The sequence below is a fragment of the Mauremys reevesii genome, linkage group 10 (assembly GCF_016161935.1).
Source record: "Mauremys reevesii isolate NIE-2019 linkage group 10, ASM1616193v1, whole genome shotgun sequence".
NCBI classification, from domain to species: Eukaryota; Metazoa; Chordata; order Testudines; family Geoemydidae; genus Mauremys; species Mauremys reevesii.
In genome coordinates this window covers 65112169-65130119 of record NC_052632.1, presented here as the reverse complement: position 1 = coordinate 65130119, position 17951 = coordinate 65112169, and the positions used below count along the sequence as shown (strand labels likewise).

At 39.5% G+C, this 17951-nt stretch overlaps 1 protein-coding gene and 1 long non-coding RNA gene across 3 annotated transcripts in view; one reads left to right on the top strand and one right to left on the bottom strand.

The window, feature by feature from the left end:
• SHISA9 (shisa family member 9) overlaps positions 1–17951 on the top strand; it is a 245333-nt gene that overhangs the window by 54330 nt on the left and 173052 nt on the right. The gene's annotated exons all lie outside the window — the stretch shown is intronic.
• The window catches only part of LOC120374084, a 58208-nt gene continuing 52933 nt past the window's right edge, over positions 12677–17951 (bottom strand). Inside the window, exons 2-3 of the long non-coding RNA XR_005585887.1 lie at positions 15347–15426; positions 12677–12767 (exon numbers count right to left, since the gene is read on the bottom strand). This is a non-coding gene — a long non-coding RNA (uncharacterized LOC120374084). The remainder of the gene's footprint in view (positions 12768–15346; positions 15427–17951) is intronic.

Here is a 17951-nt window from a genome sequence, read left to right as displayed (position 1 = left end):
CAAGCAACCACATACAACAGATGCAATTTTACAAATTTTGTTTTTAAAATGCAACAGTTCAGTGAAGAGAGAAAGAATCTCAGAGACAGGCCTGGTCTTCACTGCCGCTTAAGTAGCTTACGTTAACCTAACATGGTGTCTACACCATGTCAGCGGGAGACGCTTGCCTGCCGACATACCTTCCGCCTCTTCCGCTCTCAGGGAGGTGGAGTACTGAAGTCAACAGGAGAGTGCTCTGTCATTGACATACCGCATCTTCACCAGACCCACTAAATCGCTTGCAACGGTGCCGATTAATTGTGCCAGTATAGACAAGCAGTGTTCAAAGGAGGGAGAAATTGCTTAAGGGAAAACACGGGGGCTGAGATATGATGAGCATCCTTTACTCTAATTGGTTTTAATGCCCAATGCACAAGGTCAGGGCAGGGCCAAATTCATCATTGGAATCACACCATTTAAATTAATGTAGTGAATTGACCTCATGCCTGCAATACTTTCATGTAGGTCTGAAGAGGATGGCAGGGCATATGGTAATGTAGCAATGAGTAGTGCTGAAGAGGCCAAGTCATATCCTCACATTAAACTCTTCCTCTCTTCTTTGCAATCTTTGCAGTATTTTTTTCCTAGTTCAAGAAGGTACACATGCCTAATGTGAAGTATAGATGTAGTCTCATTGACTTCAGCAGCACAACCAAGCACTTAATGTTAGGTACATGTTTAAGTATTTTGATCGTTTTAGGCCTAAACTACAACTCTTTGGTTAAGAAGCTCTCATCTTTATTAAATCAAAAGCCTGGAGCTTTACAGTCTCAAACTATGGGAAAGTTTGGAACTGACCTTTGCAGCTCAGGGCAATCACTAATGCTAATATTGTATTTAATATTAATAAATATTAAAGGGAACTTATGATGAGGATATCAAGAAGTTTAGTCTTTAGATCTCCTTAGCTATGAAGAACAACAGAAAACTAGACATTTAATCATTCCCAATCTTGTCTGGAGAGGCATTTCATTTCTACCAGTGATACTGTAAATAAAAAGAGACTAGAGCACCAGACATTTTCTCCCTTTGTTCAGTTGCTATAAACAAAGGTTTGAAGGTTTTGTGCCAGCATCAAAAGGAAAACACAGCCATTTTCCACATATAGGTACCAGTTGTCAGATTTTTATCCCAGCCATCTCTCTTCTGAGAGATACAAAGTTCCTGGTTCTACTTGTATAGAGATTGGTGTCAGAGGAGACTCAAAAACAAGGATGAGATGTAATGAATCTTATGCTTGTCTACCTGGGGAATTCAGAGGGAAGTTAGTGTGAAATTGATAGGGTGTGCATTTAAAGAGCAATAGTTATTCTGCATTAGCTTCTCGTGTGGATGTTATTCCACACTAAGAATGCCTTTGTGCTCTTTAGTCTAATCCACTTTAGTCTAATTGTGACACACTGGGATGTAGGTGTGAGACCTAGTGGTTGGAGCAGAATCAGAGGGCAGAGCTGGAGTCGTGGTCATGAGACAAGCCAGTAGCCAGAGCCAGGAATCAGGAGTTCAGAGGTAGGCAGGGATTAGGGCTGAACCGGAGCAGCAAGGGTTGAAGCAGGGGCCAGACTGGAAGCAGGTCTGGTGCAGCAGTGTTTGTAGAATGCATTGAACAGCCACTGTGCTGCTATTGCTACAAGGTCTAAATGGTGATCTGGGAGCACAGTCACTTAGTGAGGTTTTATTTGGCCCTGTCGGGTTGCTAGGTGACTGACCCAGGAGGCAGCTGAGTTCTTGACACTAGTCTGCCCAAAAGCACTCAGCGAAGAGTAAGGGCATCCACACAGTGAGCTTCAGCAAAATAGCTGTTCTGTAGTAGCTATTTTGAACTAACTATTCCAGGCTTTCCCCACCATGTAGATAAGCCCTTATTCCTTCAAAGGTCAAGTTCAATTGTCAACAGGAAGCTTCAGTTTCCTTTTCTCCTCTATCAAGCTTTTCAGAGCACAACAAATCTCATGGTACCAAAAATGAGGTTAGGGATTGAGGGCCTGGTTCTGCAAAGAAATATTGGTGTGAGTACATTTACTCATCATGTCAGTATTCTCATTTAACTCAATGGTATTACTTTTATGCATAAAGGTAGTGATGTGCATAAATGTTTTTAATACTTGAGAATTATAGTGAAAAACACTGCCTTTTTAAAAAGCCAGCACCATATTTCCAATATTGAGCAAATAATCCATAAAATGAGGATTTATCCATCTTTGCAATCTTTTCCCCCTACCCTCAGAAGGTGGTGTATGATGGAAAAGATCATCTCTCTGTAAATCTGACAGCCCACTGAAGTCAGTGGGAATGTTTCCATTTACTTCAATGGACATTGGATCAGACCCAGTTATCACAGTTTGAATAATAATGATCATAACATCTGCAAAGATACTGATTCTTACTGAAGAGCTCATTATGGTGCCTTATTGCAAACAACCACAATTTTAAGAGAAAAGAATTATGATTCTCAGAATTTCAGTATCAGAAAGCCTTATAAGCATCTGCTTTTAGATAGGTTTTAGAGTGGTAGCAGTGTTAGTCTGTATCAGCAAAAACAATGGGGAGTCCTTGTAGCACCTTAGAGACTAACAAATATATTTGGGGATAAGCTTGAGCAGATGATGTCGTTTCTTTTGGTAATCCTCAATGGGGTCAGAGGGTAATGGCCTGTAGAATGTGTTGTCAGAGAGTTGTTCATATTCCGACCTATTCATGATGACCAAGAAGTCACCTACTACAAGACAGGCCCAACAAAAGAAGTAACAGAACACCACTAGCCATCACCTACTGCCCCCAACTAAAACCTCTCCAGCACATCATCAAGGATCTACAACCTATCCTGAAGGATGATCCCTCACTTTCTCAGACCTTGGGACACAGTCCTCACCTACAGACAGCCCCCCAACCTGAAACAAATAATCACCAGCAACTACACCACACAACAAAAACACCGACCCAGGAACCAAACCCTGCTACAAACCCCGGTGCCAAGTCTGTCCACATATCTATTCAAGGGATACCATCATAGGACCTAACCACATCAGCCACACCATCCGGGGTTTGTTCACCTGCACATGTAACAATGTGATATATGCCATCATGTGCCAGCAATGCCCCTCTGCCATGTACATTGGCCAAACCGGACAGTCTCTATGCAAAATAATAAATGGACACAAATCTGACATCAGGAATCATAACATTCAAAAACCAGTAAGAGAACACTTCAGTCTCTCTATAACAGACCTAAAAGTGGCAATTCTTCAACAAAAAAAACTTCAAAAACAGACTCCAACATGAAGCTGCAAAACTGGAATAAATTTGCAAACTGGATACCATCAGATTAGGCCTGAATAAAGACTGGGAGTGGTTGGGTCATTAAAAAACCTAAATTTAATTTCCCCAGTACTAATTTCTCCCTACTGTTACTCACACCTTCTTCTCAACTGTCTGTAATGGGCCACTCTCTTACCACTTCAAAAGAGATTTTTCCTCCCTTGGTATCCTGTTGTTAATTGATTTATCTCGTTAGACTCACCTCACAGTTGGTAAAGCAACCCTCATCCTTTCATGTATTTATACCTGCTCCTGTAGTTTTCACTTCATGAATCTGATGAAGTGGGCTCTAGCCCACAAAAGCTTATGCCCAAATACATTTGTTAGTCTCTAAGGTGTCAGAAGGACTCCTCGTTGTTTTTGCTTTTAGATAGGGATTGGAAGTCCATCACAATTCTTCTAGCCATGGACAACAGTTTCAAAACACAAGCTAAGAAATCTATGCTTCCCTTAATGTGCATATGTAATTTGCATTGGCACTAATGGGATTTATACTGAGAGGTGTATGACAGCACTTTGAGCCATTTATTTTGTCTTGCAAGTTTGAAATATGTGCTCATTACTGATATAGAACAAGTCAGTCCTCCAAGTTCTGACTGAAATGGTTTTCTAGGACAAGCAGGTTTTAATCATAACATGTATTTTAAAATATTAACTATACATTTAGTATTAAATTCCAAACTGCTTTACATCCTTGTTTTAATACAAATAAATATATTCCCATATGGCCACAAGGGTTTTCTCAGTGTTTCCAGGCCCACACAGTGGTTTTCACTTAGATGCTCTTCTGTAAGATCAAAGGTTAATTAACAGCTGATTAACAGCATCTTTCAAGTCTGGCATTACTTCAAATTAGAATTCTCTGAAAGAAAAGATAACTGTCTTAGCTCTACAATTTTTGATGTTTTTTGCATTTCTTTTGAATTTTGCCATATGCAATCATCATTGACTAATTTTTAGCTAAAAGGTCACATCTGGTCAGATAAGTAAAGTCCTTTCTATTATTTTGAACTGACCCAAAGATTTCCTGCCAATGACCTATTTTAATAAATTGAAAGAGTGCAAAATATTTAACCTAATTACAGAGAAATACAGAAATCATATCTTTGCCTTCCTGACATGAATTCACTGCTTAACTTCATTCAAATAATGGTTCCTCTGCAACTGTCCCTCCCCTTCACATATATAAAATAATGAATATGCTTTTAGTAGCACTAAAGCTCTTGTTACACAAAGGTTAAATACCAGTTAAGATTAGCCACACTGTGTTTTGACATATTTGCTGATACGCTGTATCAGTCTCTCATCATTAGTATTTCTAGAGCACCCATCACTCTTGTATGTAGTTGCCATTGCATGTTTATGAAAGATCAGATTCTCCCCTCCCCCGAATCTGCTATGGAAGTAAGTTTCCAAGTGATTTCTTAAAATTTTCACACCAAAGAACTTATGGCAGGATCTCTTTGGGGTAAAATTTCAGAGGTAATATGAAAAATGTAAGTCTCATGATACCCACTGATTCTAGCCCAAGGAACACAACATAGGAATTGCTATACCAGATCAAAGCAGTGCTCCATATAGTCCATCATCCAATGAAGTGGGCTGTAGCCCATGAAAGCTTATGCTCAAATAAATTTGTTAGTCTCTAAGGTACCACAAGTACTCCTGTTCTTTTTATCCTGTATCTGATACTGATTGGTATCAGACACTTAAGATGGTACAATAGTCTTTACAATGTCTGCAGGAGATTAGCTCCCATGCTGAATATTTTAGGAGGAGCACAGTAGTGGAACTTTTCTCGTGTACATCTCAGGAAGTCCACAAGAGAGCAGCTTTCCTCCTATAGACCTTCCAAAGTGTAAGAGGTCCAGAGGACAATCTCTGGGAATAGGTCCTTGCTTATATAATTTAGGTAGTGAAATGCTGAATTAGATAACTGATTGAGGTTCAAGGCACTGGCAGCCCTTTTGATGCCTAATTCTGTGTCTGTTGGCTTCCCAACATACTGCAAATTTATATTCCCATCGACAACAGAAGCATTTGAAGGAAACACATGGAATTTTCACTAGCTGTTAATAAAGGGACTTTTTCTGTAAATATCAGATTACCCCTCCTCAACTCTGCTGGGCCAGGTACTTGTGTCAGTTACAGCCACCGGCCATGGTCATCTAACCTTGACTTTGTTATCTAGGAGGGTCAAATTTATCTTTCATTTATTTTGCCTTGGATCTTTTAGCTATGCTATCTATTTTGAATTGAACTGGTTCCAAAAGTGGATTCACTAGACCACAAACTGCAAAGTGAAACCAGTTATTTCAAAACAAGACACCTGTGTAAACACCCACCCTAAGTTTTCTTAAAAGGAAAAAGATGGATAGGACTTGTTGAATGTCTGTCAGTATTTTGGTAGTCCCTGCAACAACCAGATGGTCATGGTATTTCAGTGCAGGCCCATCTGTAATTTAATATATATATATACACACTTGCAAGTAACTTATTCTGGCTACACTGTAGTAACAGCTGTGGAACTGAATAACACTCTGTAAACTACCTTCTGTTTAACAGGCAAGTTATAAATAACTATGTGGTAAAGATGTCAGAAGAGATATTTGGTGATTCATAGATGATAACAGAGCAAAATAACATGTAATCAATATGTATAGATGTGTCAGGGAAAACAATTCTTTTAAATAGGACCTCACGCAAGGGATCTTCATTCCATTCCTTAGTGTAGCTATCACTCACAAGATGTCCTATTGGGTTAGACACTTAGTCATGTTAATGAAATCCTGGCTCAGTTGAAGTCAATCGGAATTCTGTCATTGATGTTAATGGAACCAGGATTTCACCTCTGGAGTTTTGTGACTAATGGTATTGAATCTGCATATAAGGGATTAGAGAAAATTCTGGTTATAGCAAGATTCCTACAAACACAAAGCCAGCTGAAGGCCCATTTATCTGGTTGACATGAGGTACCAGCAGAACATGTGACCTATATTGTATACATTATATAAATAACTGATATAATGTGCTATTTTGTTATGTGTGTTGTAGAAGAAAGAAGAAGCTGGTTCAAGGGCTCCATCAGCCTGAGGAAAACTGCAGGCTCAAACCTGTTTCTGAAACTTGCCTAAAGCTATGCAAAGCTTGCATATTTCTAATTTGACAACTGTGGTTACTTTAACATCAGTGTTTTTACGAAGTTAGCAAAAAAGTTAGAGGCAAAAAAATCAAGTGTCTGTCAGAATATCCCTGAAAGTAAAACAATGAGCTATTTAAAGCATCATAAAGTCCAGTTATCAGACAGAGCTGCTTATCAGAATTCTTTGATCTGTTAAAGTGTCCACTTAGAAGGCCTTGATATTACTATATAAAATCCTAAACTGGAAATTATTCATTATTAAAAATGTGCAAGATGCCTATTGATTTTTTCTAAGTCATGTTTTACTTTAGTGCCTAAGTAAGGCCTTTTGCCACTGTTGCCTTGTTTGGTGAGCTTACATATTTTCCTGGCTGCAATACGTGCTTTGTCACCTCTGGTTGTGGCAATCACAATGCCTTGGTGAAAGAAGTCATTTCAGCTACAATGAGTTGATTATCAGAGACTAAAGTCCTGATGAATAAACCCCTGTAGCCTCAAGTGAAAAAAAAAATAGGCTTTCCTCTTTGTTAGCATTGAGCTCCTCACTGTTTCTTTGTGCTGCGGTTATCTGATTGCCTCAGCCAGGTGCAGTCATCTAGTGAAGATCCACGAAATCGACGGCAGAAAACTCTCTGATCAACTCCAGTACTCCAGGTCCCTGAGAAGAGTAAGCTAAGTTGACTGGAGAGCATCTCCCATCGACACAGCACAGTGAAGACACCGGGGTAAATCGACCTAAACTATGTCAATTCCAACTACATTGTTCATGTAGCTGGAGTAGCATAACTTAGGTTGACTCACTCTGGTAGTGAAGACGAGCCTTTAGTCTATAAATCTCTGCTGAGACTTCCAAAAAGGATGACATTTCATGCCCCACGTGTTTTTTTTTTTCTTTTTTCAATGTCAAAGTTTGCCTAACAAGAACTGATCTGAGACTGCCTATTCAAGTCATATATACCAGTGAATAACCATCAGATGGGAATGACTTTTGCTCACTGTCTGCGTGGGTCAGCTTCATACCACTGACCAAGAAATGGAAAGATTCATATCTCATTACCAGTCCCTTCAGTCATCCAGTTGCTTATGACTAAAATGATTCCATGAGCTAATGTAGGTCTGAACAGGGGGATAAAGGTGGTGGGAGATTATGTATATCACATTTTTCTGTTAATTGGGGCTACAAAAGGAATTGTATCCAGTTGTTTCTAATTAATAGCATGTTAGGATTTGCCACTTAAAATCAGTAGGGGCACAACATTTCTGTAGCTCAAGAAAGTTAGAAACAATTGCTGGAATTACTTCCTACTCATTGACTGAATTTATCTCTCTCTGGCTGGCAGTGTAGTTTTGCCTGTAATTAATGGGGATTACATTGTAGATTATTTCAAAGACAGATATTTTAGCTAAAATACACACAGGAAACACAAAGTAAAGCCTAAAATAGTCTCAGGCTTATGTTTCCTTATTTGCCATTAAGAGTTTCCTTCTAATTTAACACGACTGACAAAAACTATAACTTTCTTCAAGAATCTAAAGATTTTCTTACTTCATTTCAGTTTTTCAAGTGCTTTTTAAAATCGGATCTTTGCTTTTGTGAGTTTTTTTAGTTTCTTATGACTGCCTTCAATGATATCATTACAGTAAACATGCCTTTTTTAACACCATCTATAAAGCATCTTACAGTGGTCATGCTTATCTCTTGTGTCATCTGGCAGTTAATACAAATGTGATCACCTAAACTAGCATAAGTTTTCATTGTTGAAATAATGTAGTTGCAGTGGGTTACCATGACCTGAGTCCAAAAGCTGCAAGCCAGTCCACTAGTATGAAATTAAAATCAGATTTAAAAATGGAAGAAATAGGTAATTAGACCCTGATAAAATAGACAGTCTGTCATGTTTATTTACATTCTTAACACTCTTGCTTTGAAATAGGAGAGACATCCAAATATCCTTCACAGTCCATTAATTTTAGCTGAATGCAATGGCATATTAATCAAAACTAGTGAAAGAAATATTGTCCACAGCTGACTGCAGTACACAAAAGACAACTCATTCCCTTTCTTCGGGAAAGTGTGCTTTTCTAAGAGACCATACAGTCATTAGAGGTTTTGATTCCAAATTGAAGCAGTTAGCAAGAACATAACTGAATGAATATGGGGCTAACTTGTTTCTGTTGAAAATTCCTTAAAACTCCTTGGTTTTATCTACTGGAGCCTCTTTGCTATGAAACCTAAAGTTTGGAAAATTCTTTTTCTATGCAGCATTTCTGTTTCCTTTGACATCCAATGTATAACCTAAGGTAGATGTGGGAATTGGATGAACTGTATCAATCTGTCAGTTAGAGACCTTGCAACGGGGGGTGGGGGGGAGGAAGGGTTGGAGTTGGGCTCCCCTGAGTCCCCACCAGACCCCAATTGCAGTTGTTTATAATCTCCTTCCCCTGTTTGTAGCATACACGGGGTTCTCCAAACAAAAACAAAAGAAAGGTACTTTTCTATCTCTTTCCCTTGCGGGGAGAGGGAAATCAGAGTAAAAGGAACAAAAGGCAAAGGTGATCTTTCTCTTAGGTGGTCTTCTGGGGTCACCCCTTTAGGGCTTGGCTTATCAGTTGGTATAGTGTCTTTAATTAGGATCTACCTGTAGCCCCTCTTCTTAGGGCACTCTGTCTGATAGCTGGTCCATGCCGTTTCAGGGGCACCAAGGCCTACAACTTTCTCCCTCTTGGCTGATCTGTGTCTAGTGTCAGCAGTCACTGAACTATAACAGTCTTCTTCCTGTTCACCACCCTCTCCTGTGGCAGGTATTCCCTTTTTAAGCTCCCAAGCTTGAGGCAGAGCAGGCCTTACAGGTGCGCCTTGTTAGCATTGACTAGATCCAGACGAGCTCAATACTCTCCTCTCTACTAGAGTGAGGGTGCGTCCCTTTCCATGATGGAAAAAGTAAATAAAAAGGAAGCAAGCACCAGAAAATAATGCTATTTGCTCAGACTGGCATTTGCAAATCATGATAGTAATTGACATTTGGATAGTATGCACTGCATATTAAAAGTGACATTGGAAGCTACCTCAGGGTTAGCCAAGTAAGAATAACTGCTGCATCTAGGCTTGAGAAGTATAATGATAACAAGGTCTTTCACTGCTAGGTTTTAAGCATGTTTATTGATGGCCAGAACTGCAACAGACACTAATTCCATTGCCCCTTCATTTATTAATTTTTATGAGTTTTTCTGTCTTCAGGCATTAAACTTTCAGAGCTGTGTATCAACAGTCATTTCATAATTGTTTTGTTCTTTATGTTTGGTTAACTATGGAAAATTTCCTTTGAGGTTTGAATTCTTTTAAATGCAGTTCTAATTTGTAATAGTTCTGTGCATTTCATTCATATGAACAATACTTTCCTGCTGCTACAATTTCAAACAGAAACTGTATATTCAGCAAATCTAAAATATGTTTCCATGAAGCTTCGAGCAATATACTCGGCTTTGAAATGCTCATTTAGAGCAAATACTTTTGAAATACTTAAATAACTGATTGTTAACAGAGACTATTTTGGGACTATATTGTAAAGAAGTCAAAGTTTTTTTGCAATACTGTATTCCAGACTGTGTCTAATTCACAGTATTTACTTGGTTTAAACTTTTTTTCTTTTTTGTGTAATTTTAACTTGCAACATATGTTCACTTGATGTTAAATTATGTCTCCTTTCTATGAGATTTAACTGAATGCCTAAAGAAAGTTCTGGGCATTAAGCTTTCCACTGCATACCTTTCAAGAAGAGATTTTCTGTATGCTTATGATAAATTTTCAATAGCTAAAAATTAATTAACCCATTATTTCCTGGACTATTGTCAGAATATTCAAGTGTATGAGTTAGCAAAATGTAGTGGCAAAGGAAGGAAGTGGGTAATGGCAAATTGTTTTTACCTGGGCAGCAGGGGAAGATGGGAGAAACAGCAGAGGGAGCCAGAATAAAGGATGTAAAGTCCAGGATGGCTTGAAATAGTGTTAGGAGCCGTAACCGCAGAGAGGAGCTGCAGTTCCTACAACTGGCGCAGTGGGGATAGTGAAAAGGCAGGCCGATAGAAACAGAAGCTACATAGCTGAATGGGGATAGAGGTTTTGCCTGACAAAAGGGTTGTGGCTTGGTGCTGCAGTCCTCTAATCTCATAAAAGTTCTGGAGTCAAAGTATAAATATGAGAATCTGACTAAAACACGAACATGCATTGGCACACCAGAGATCGACGTCTGATTCCTGCTTCCCAGAAGTCTCGCTCCCCAGGATCCATCGGATAGACAGTCCCTTACATTCTTCAGTTGTGACCCTTCGGATATATAGGAAGGAGCAATGATCTTCAGTGAGTTCCATCCAGTCCCCTTTGAGTCAGAAGATAAAGAGGGCCTCAATGCAGCCTGTGAGAGTTAATTATATCAAAGTAACATTAGGATCACTAAAATTCAGAGAGAGATGTGAGGATCCTGGAAGTGAATGGGAGTCTGAGGAAGGGAAGGAGCAAAAGGAGGAAGAATTCTTTCCAAAATTACAAAATATAGATGGTTCCTGTGGGTTGGAGGAAGCAGACCAATGAGATAGAGGCAGTGCAACCTCCAGGCACTTGAATTGTTGTAGGAGGCCTTTGGAAGTGCTGGGATATTTTTCAAGAAGCATTCCTTCATTAATCCAGATTTCGTATCCCCACGATAGATGGTCGTGAATATTTGGAAAAGGCCACTTTAAGACAGCTTGGGCTCAACTATAAAATAAAATAATCTAGTTGTAGATTTTTAACTACTGAAATTTATCCACACTCTTTTCTGGAATCTACAGTTTGCTCTTTGGAGGATCCTGTCATATTTAAATGCTTTATATTTGTTTTTTGTAGAACAAGCATAGTGAGGAAATAGATTTAGTGTTGGAGAAAAGTTACAATTGGAGCTATGAGACTTACTGCCTTGTGAGGAGCGTTGGATGATAGGAATAATTAGATGCTTTTCCATGTTAATCTAACTGAAATAATAACCCTGTCTGACAGCAGTTGTTTCTTGCACTGTATCTTAAATCCACTCTGTCACAAAAGGAGAATTAGTCGACCAGCAGACTTAGAAGCTATCTGTACTAAAAGGCGGAGAAGGTGTCGCACTACATTAGATGCTTGTTTTCAGAGTGGCAGTATTGACAGCAAACAACAGAAGCTCTTTTCCTCTTCACTCATACATTGCTTCACTTTTTAAGCATATAAAGCTATTATTACATCTCATCCCCACTAGAAGCTTTAAGTACTAAGGCTGGTTTCAAGGAAGATACAATAACTGTAACATGATCCATGAGGGCAAGAAATATGCACAAGGCAACACATTTAATAGTTATATGAATTATAACCAAGAACCTTGGTTTCTTATTATTGAATTGCTAATTTATAGTTTGGGGGCAAGAATGTGCTTGTTGCCTGAATGGGTGCATAAAAATGGGAGGGTGCAAGGAATATCTCCTTACCTGCTTTGGTTCGCTAAGCGAGGGCAAGGCACACTTGCAATTTTTGTGTCTCTCTGCTGTGCAGCTTCTTTTCCCATTGACTTGCAAAATTACTGTCCCCATCACTACCACCTGTACAAAGATGATACTGGAGGGGAGAACTTGGGGATATGCATGTCATTTGGGCACAGAAGAAGTGCATATTGCACACCTGTAAAAGTGAATTCAGTCTCCAGGAGCTTCATAACATTGTGTGCCTGATTGACATAGTGTCTCCTGAATGCCTGTTGGAGCGATGTGCTTCTGCACCCCCTCTTCCACATGAGAACTATGCACTTGGAGCCTGGTCCAAAGTCCATTGAAGTCAGTGTGAGTCTTTCCATTGCAGTGGGCACTGAATCCAGCCCTTGAGTCATAATTCAACCTCTACTCTTTAATATAATGAAAGCCTGAAAACAGAACAATTGCCTTGAAATAATTCTTGGTGAAAGTCACCACAGACACTCTAGTTATAAAACAGTGTGTGTGAGAGAGCAAGAATACATTTCCAAACTGATGAGTAATTGCTCCAGTGACTAATATGTTAGCTTAATCAACTGCTTGGGAAATAATCAACTCAGCCCTCAATCAATAAAAGATACCACTGAATAGCAAATATTATGTAAAACTCACATTAAGGATAAGCATGTTGAACCAAGAAATCCATATGTTTCTGCATTGCCTTAGGAGTCTTCTTTTACTAGATGAAGTTAAATTTCCTTATCCATATGTTGTGCCTTTCAAGTGACAACAAGGTCTTAAAATGTAAAAAGAAACAGAGATTTTAACCACCTGTTGCACTTAAATTCATATTAATATTTCATTACATTAATATAACAATATAAAAAAATCCTATGCATCTATAAGGGTAAGGTTACTAGTTAAGGCTAGTAGGTACTGAATTCTCTCATATTACATATATACCCACCCATCCAGCAACTCCTGCTCTGCAGCTTTTTTCCCCATCAGCTCTGCAATATCATGTGTGTGTTTGCAGTTACCACTTTTGTGTGTTGACCAGAAATTGGCCCTAAGTTTGTGATACCATCTGAAGGCTCAGTTCAAAAAGAGAATCTCCTGATTTCCTTTTTGATGGGTATAGAAGTCAAATTTTGGGCTTCTGAGGTCTTGTCTATTTAGAGTGGAAGAAAATCTAAAATATTTTCACTGAATTGGTTCTTTAATAGAAACCAATATTTAGAAGGGGAAAAACGGTATTAGCTTATGTTGAGGTCTTATTTCTTGTTAATCTACATTTGTTAAATTAAAACCTTTTAAAGTTAAATGATTGAGGAAGTCTCCATGACATACAAATCCTGAACTTTGATGTGAGTTTTTCTTGCTAGATCCAAGAAAATAGCTATATTGATTTTTTTAAGTTAAGTTATTCCCTAGTTGAGACCTTTCTTGCAAGGATCAGTCCAGAGAAAATATAGCCAGAATAAAAACCCACAGAAATTCTGAAGCAAACTTCACTTGACAAGTGCAGCTATAATGAATATGGTACACAAATAATCAGAATTAGGAAGCCAGGAGCAACTCGTGAGAGGTAAATAGACAGATAGGGGCCTGAATCTCATTTACACTAAGTCCCGTTTACACCAGTATTGCACCACTGAGTGATCTTAAAATGGGTGTAAATTACATTAGCAGCTACTTTGAGGCCCCTTTTAAGGCCTCTTTATAGTGCCAGTGTGGTGTATAGGGACCTTAATGTAAATGAGAACCAGGCCTATATGTATCATGTTACTTCTGGCAAATCACTCTTAGTTTCCTGATCCTCCATCCACCCACCAAATGAGATTTTTTTATGTCCTTACTAGTATTGTTTTGGCATTTTTTCCATTGATACAAGTAAGAAAGAAATTTGATATGTTCATTGAGAAAGATATGGGGACTCTAAAAGAACGAGGAGTACTTGTGGCACCTTAGAGACTAACACATTTATTTCAGCATAAGCTTTCGTGGGCTAGAGCCCACTTCATCAGATGCATGCAATGGAAAATACAGTAGCAAGATATATATATATAGAACATGAAAAAATAGGTGTTGCCATACCAACTCTAACGAGACTAATCAATTAAGGTGGGCTATTATCAGCAGGAGAAGAAATTTTTTTGTGATAAGCAGGATGGGCCATTTCAAACAGTTGACAGAAAGGTGTAACAGTAGGGGGAAAATTAGCATGGGGAAATAGTTTTTACTTTGTGTAATGACCCATCCACTCCCAGTCCTTATTCAAGCCTAATTTAATGGTGTCCAGTTTGCAAATTAATTCCAGTTCTGTAGTTTCTTGTTGGAGTCTGTTTTTGAAGTTTTTGTTGTTGAAGAATTGCAACTTTTAGATCTGTAATTGAGTGAGCAGGGAGGTTGAAGTGTTCTCCGACTGTTATAATTCTTGACGTCTGATTTGTGTCTATTTATTCTTTTGCATAGAGACTGTCTGATTTGGCCAATGTACATGGCAGAGGGGCATTGCTGGCACATGATAGCATATATCACATTAGTAGATGTGCAGGTGAATGAGCCTCTCATGGTGCGGCTGATGTGATTAGGTCCTATGATGGTGTCCCTTGAATAGATATGTGGACAGAGTTGGCAATGGGCTTTGTTGCAAGGATAGTGTTTTTGTTGTGTGGTGTGTGGTTGCTGGTGAGTACTGCAGAACTACACAAAGTAAAAACTATTCCCCCCTACTGTTACTCACACCTTCTTGTCAACTGTTTGATGAAGTGGGCTTTAGCCCACGAAAGCTTGTGCCCAAATAAATTTGTTAGTTTCTAAGGTGCCACATGTACTCCTCATTCTTTTAGAGTCCCCGTATCTTTCTCAAGATGCGGCTCCCGAAAGCAGTGGCATGGCCCCCCTGTGGCTCTCCAGTGGGAGCTGCAGAGGCGGTGCCTGCGGATGGGGCAGTGTGCAGAGCCACCTGGCCGTGCCTCTGCACAGGATCCAGAGAAGGGACATGCCCATGCTTCCGGAAGCCGCTTGAGGTAAGCGCTGCCCGGAACCTGTACCCCTGAGCCTCTCCCCAGGCTTCAACCTCCTGCCCCAGTCCTGATCCCCCTCCTGCCCTCCAAACCCCTTGGTCCCAGCCCAGAGCACCCTCTTACACCCCAAACTCCTCATCCCCAGCCCCACCCCAGAGCCCGCACCCCCAGCCGGAGCCTGCATTCACTGCCCACCATACAGTTTCTATTCCCAGATGTGGCCCTTGGGCTAAAAAGTTTGCCCATCCCTGGCCTAGACCATGGGGAGTTGCTGTGAAGACACTCCCTCAGTCTCCCAGAAGGAGAGAGGTGCATGCTGGAGACATTCCACCTCACACTTTTGTACCTTTTTTTTTTTTTGCTCCATTTTGCTGGTTGATGGTCCCTTCAACAGGAATTTGATGTCTGTGGAAAAGCAGACTGCCTCTAAGCAAAGACAATATAAATCTAGTGTGATATATTTGCTAAAAATGCGTTTCTCCCCTCTTTGAAGCTGCCTGTAATTGAACATTTGGGGAATAGTCTGATGTTCACATTTTGCACTATACAGCTATTTGTACTTAGCAGAATATTTTTGATGTCTTCCTTTCTTGTTCCACTTTTCTGAGTAATATGTTACATTATATCTTAATATAAATAAAGTAAGGGCTATATAAATTGATGTATAACTGATTTATATATACACACACTGCAAGTAACCTCAGCCATGGAGTAAGAAGCTAGCCAGGGGCTATAGCAACTATATATATATAGAGAGGGGGGGGGGTGGCTCTTGAATCTCCTGAAAGAGAAGCCAGCTGGCTCTCCTAACACTTCCGACTAGGGAAAGGGAATGGCTACCTTTTATGACATCTGATGGCCAAAGGGAGCTTGCTGACTACCCTGGCATCAACTCTTGGAGCAAAAGGCTGGCCAGCTGCCCCGACTTCTCCTCCCTATAGGCAGACCAAATGTCTCTTGCTCAGTGAAGCTGGCTTCATGTATTCTAGTCCTTGGGACAATTTTTGCTCTCAGTCACACCAGCATAAATCTGGAATGATGCCAATGATTTCAAAGGAGTTACTCCAGATTTACATCAGTTTTACAGGGAGTAGAATCTAAACATATAAGAACTTAAGTGCATAAAATGAAGTCCAAATACTCACAATACAAATAGTAATGGGCTACAGAGGCAAAAGTGTTAAAAGAAAAATTGTTGTTTCAAATGGGCACAGTGCTCTCAGCCTTTAGCTACAAGCAATATCCTACAATCATATTTTGATGCTATTGCCGCAGTTATTATTTATATATTTCATTTATACATACAAGCTGAGCAAGTAGTTTATATAAAATGGCATTATCATCCTTTTCTCTTTACAAAATGATCAGAGTTTATGATTTTCTTGAATTTATTTGCTATTTGAAATTCAGTGAATAACTTCTGTAAATAATTCTTGGTCTGCAGATTGCTCATGATCAGTACATTGCAGGAGTGGGTTATTCAAAATGTGGAATTTGAGCTGAGTTGGTTAGTTTTGACTGGTGAGATAGATCACATGGTACTATTTCTGTTCCCTGATTGGAGGAACTTAACTCTTAAAGTGAGGTTTCTGATGTAAATAGTCTAAAATTTACTTTTACATTCCTATATCCATGAATATTTCTGCTAGAGTTCAATGGGACAACCTGTATGAGTATATACGATTCAAAAAAGGTTCAATCCTGCAAGCTCTTATGCTTGTGAGCATCTTTATTGACTTCAGTGGAGATTACTAACATGTCTTAAGTGCTTGCAGGAACAAACTCCACAGTAAAGATTTCCAGAATCCATCCCCAAGGATCTATGAAGCAAATTTAGCTATCAGCTCACTAATGCAACTTAACTGACATCAGTGGGAGTTGTGTGCTTTTCTGCAGGTGGTACGTCACCCTATATTATTAATATTTGGACATTATTTACTAATATGTTTTGGTCTTCAGTATTTTGATTGCTACAACTAGAGAAGGTTAATGATGTGTGTGTGAGTTTAAGTCTGAAAACTTGCATGTTTATTTCTATCAGGCATTGGTTATGGGTTGGTTATTATATGGATATATTTCATATAACTCTTATGTTATTACTGTTATCTGTGGGTGCATCCACATATGCTACCATTTCGGGGAATATTTAGGATTCTTGATAACTTCCTCTCTCTCCCACACCAAGTTTTATAGGTTGAGCTGGTAGTACTGTCTTGTAAAGTTGGTTTATGCTTCCAGTTATAAGACTCTGTTTTCAGCTGTTTATAACTTTGTTAAACTAACCATTTGGACTGAATTTTTCCATGCTGAGTAACTGCCTCAAGCTAAATGTTTTTGGAAAATTTCAGCCAAAACAATTTAGCATTTGCAAGAAAAAGGCTAGGTAAATAATTTGTTGTTTTGCCCATATTAAAAAATTCTTGAGACCTCTTCTTTGAAGTACTACAGCACCCCTACACTTTGGAGCAGGGGATTGAAATTTGGTAGGAGACTGGCCTATGTATCAGTGATGGGCCTTTTCTTGTTCCTGTGAAATAACTTGACCAAATTTGGTCAAGTTATAAGTCTTTGAAAAAAAAATCACAGTTTGCACATGGTCAGCAGAGGTTTCTTCTATTCTAGCAGTTAAAATCCCTGAAGATTCCATCTCATTGGCTGGGCAAGGAGAGTAGAAGCTGGGGAAAAGGCAGGCAAGGGGCCTGGGCCTGGGACACTTGGAGCCAGTTGGTTGGGGAGGTACATTGAGGTCAGATGATGAGCTGAGGGGTGGAGGAAGACTGGTTGGACAAGGAGATTGGGACTAAGAACCAGTGTGGAGGGAATGGGGGGGCAGGAGACACAGATCTGGCAAGGAACTAGGGTGAGTGGGGGAAGAACTGGGACTCGCTGAGAAGAGAGACTTGGAACAAGAAGCAAGAGAGGCATGAAGAGAGACTCGAATTGGATAGGGA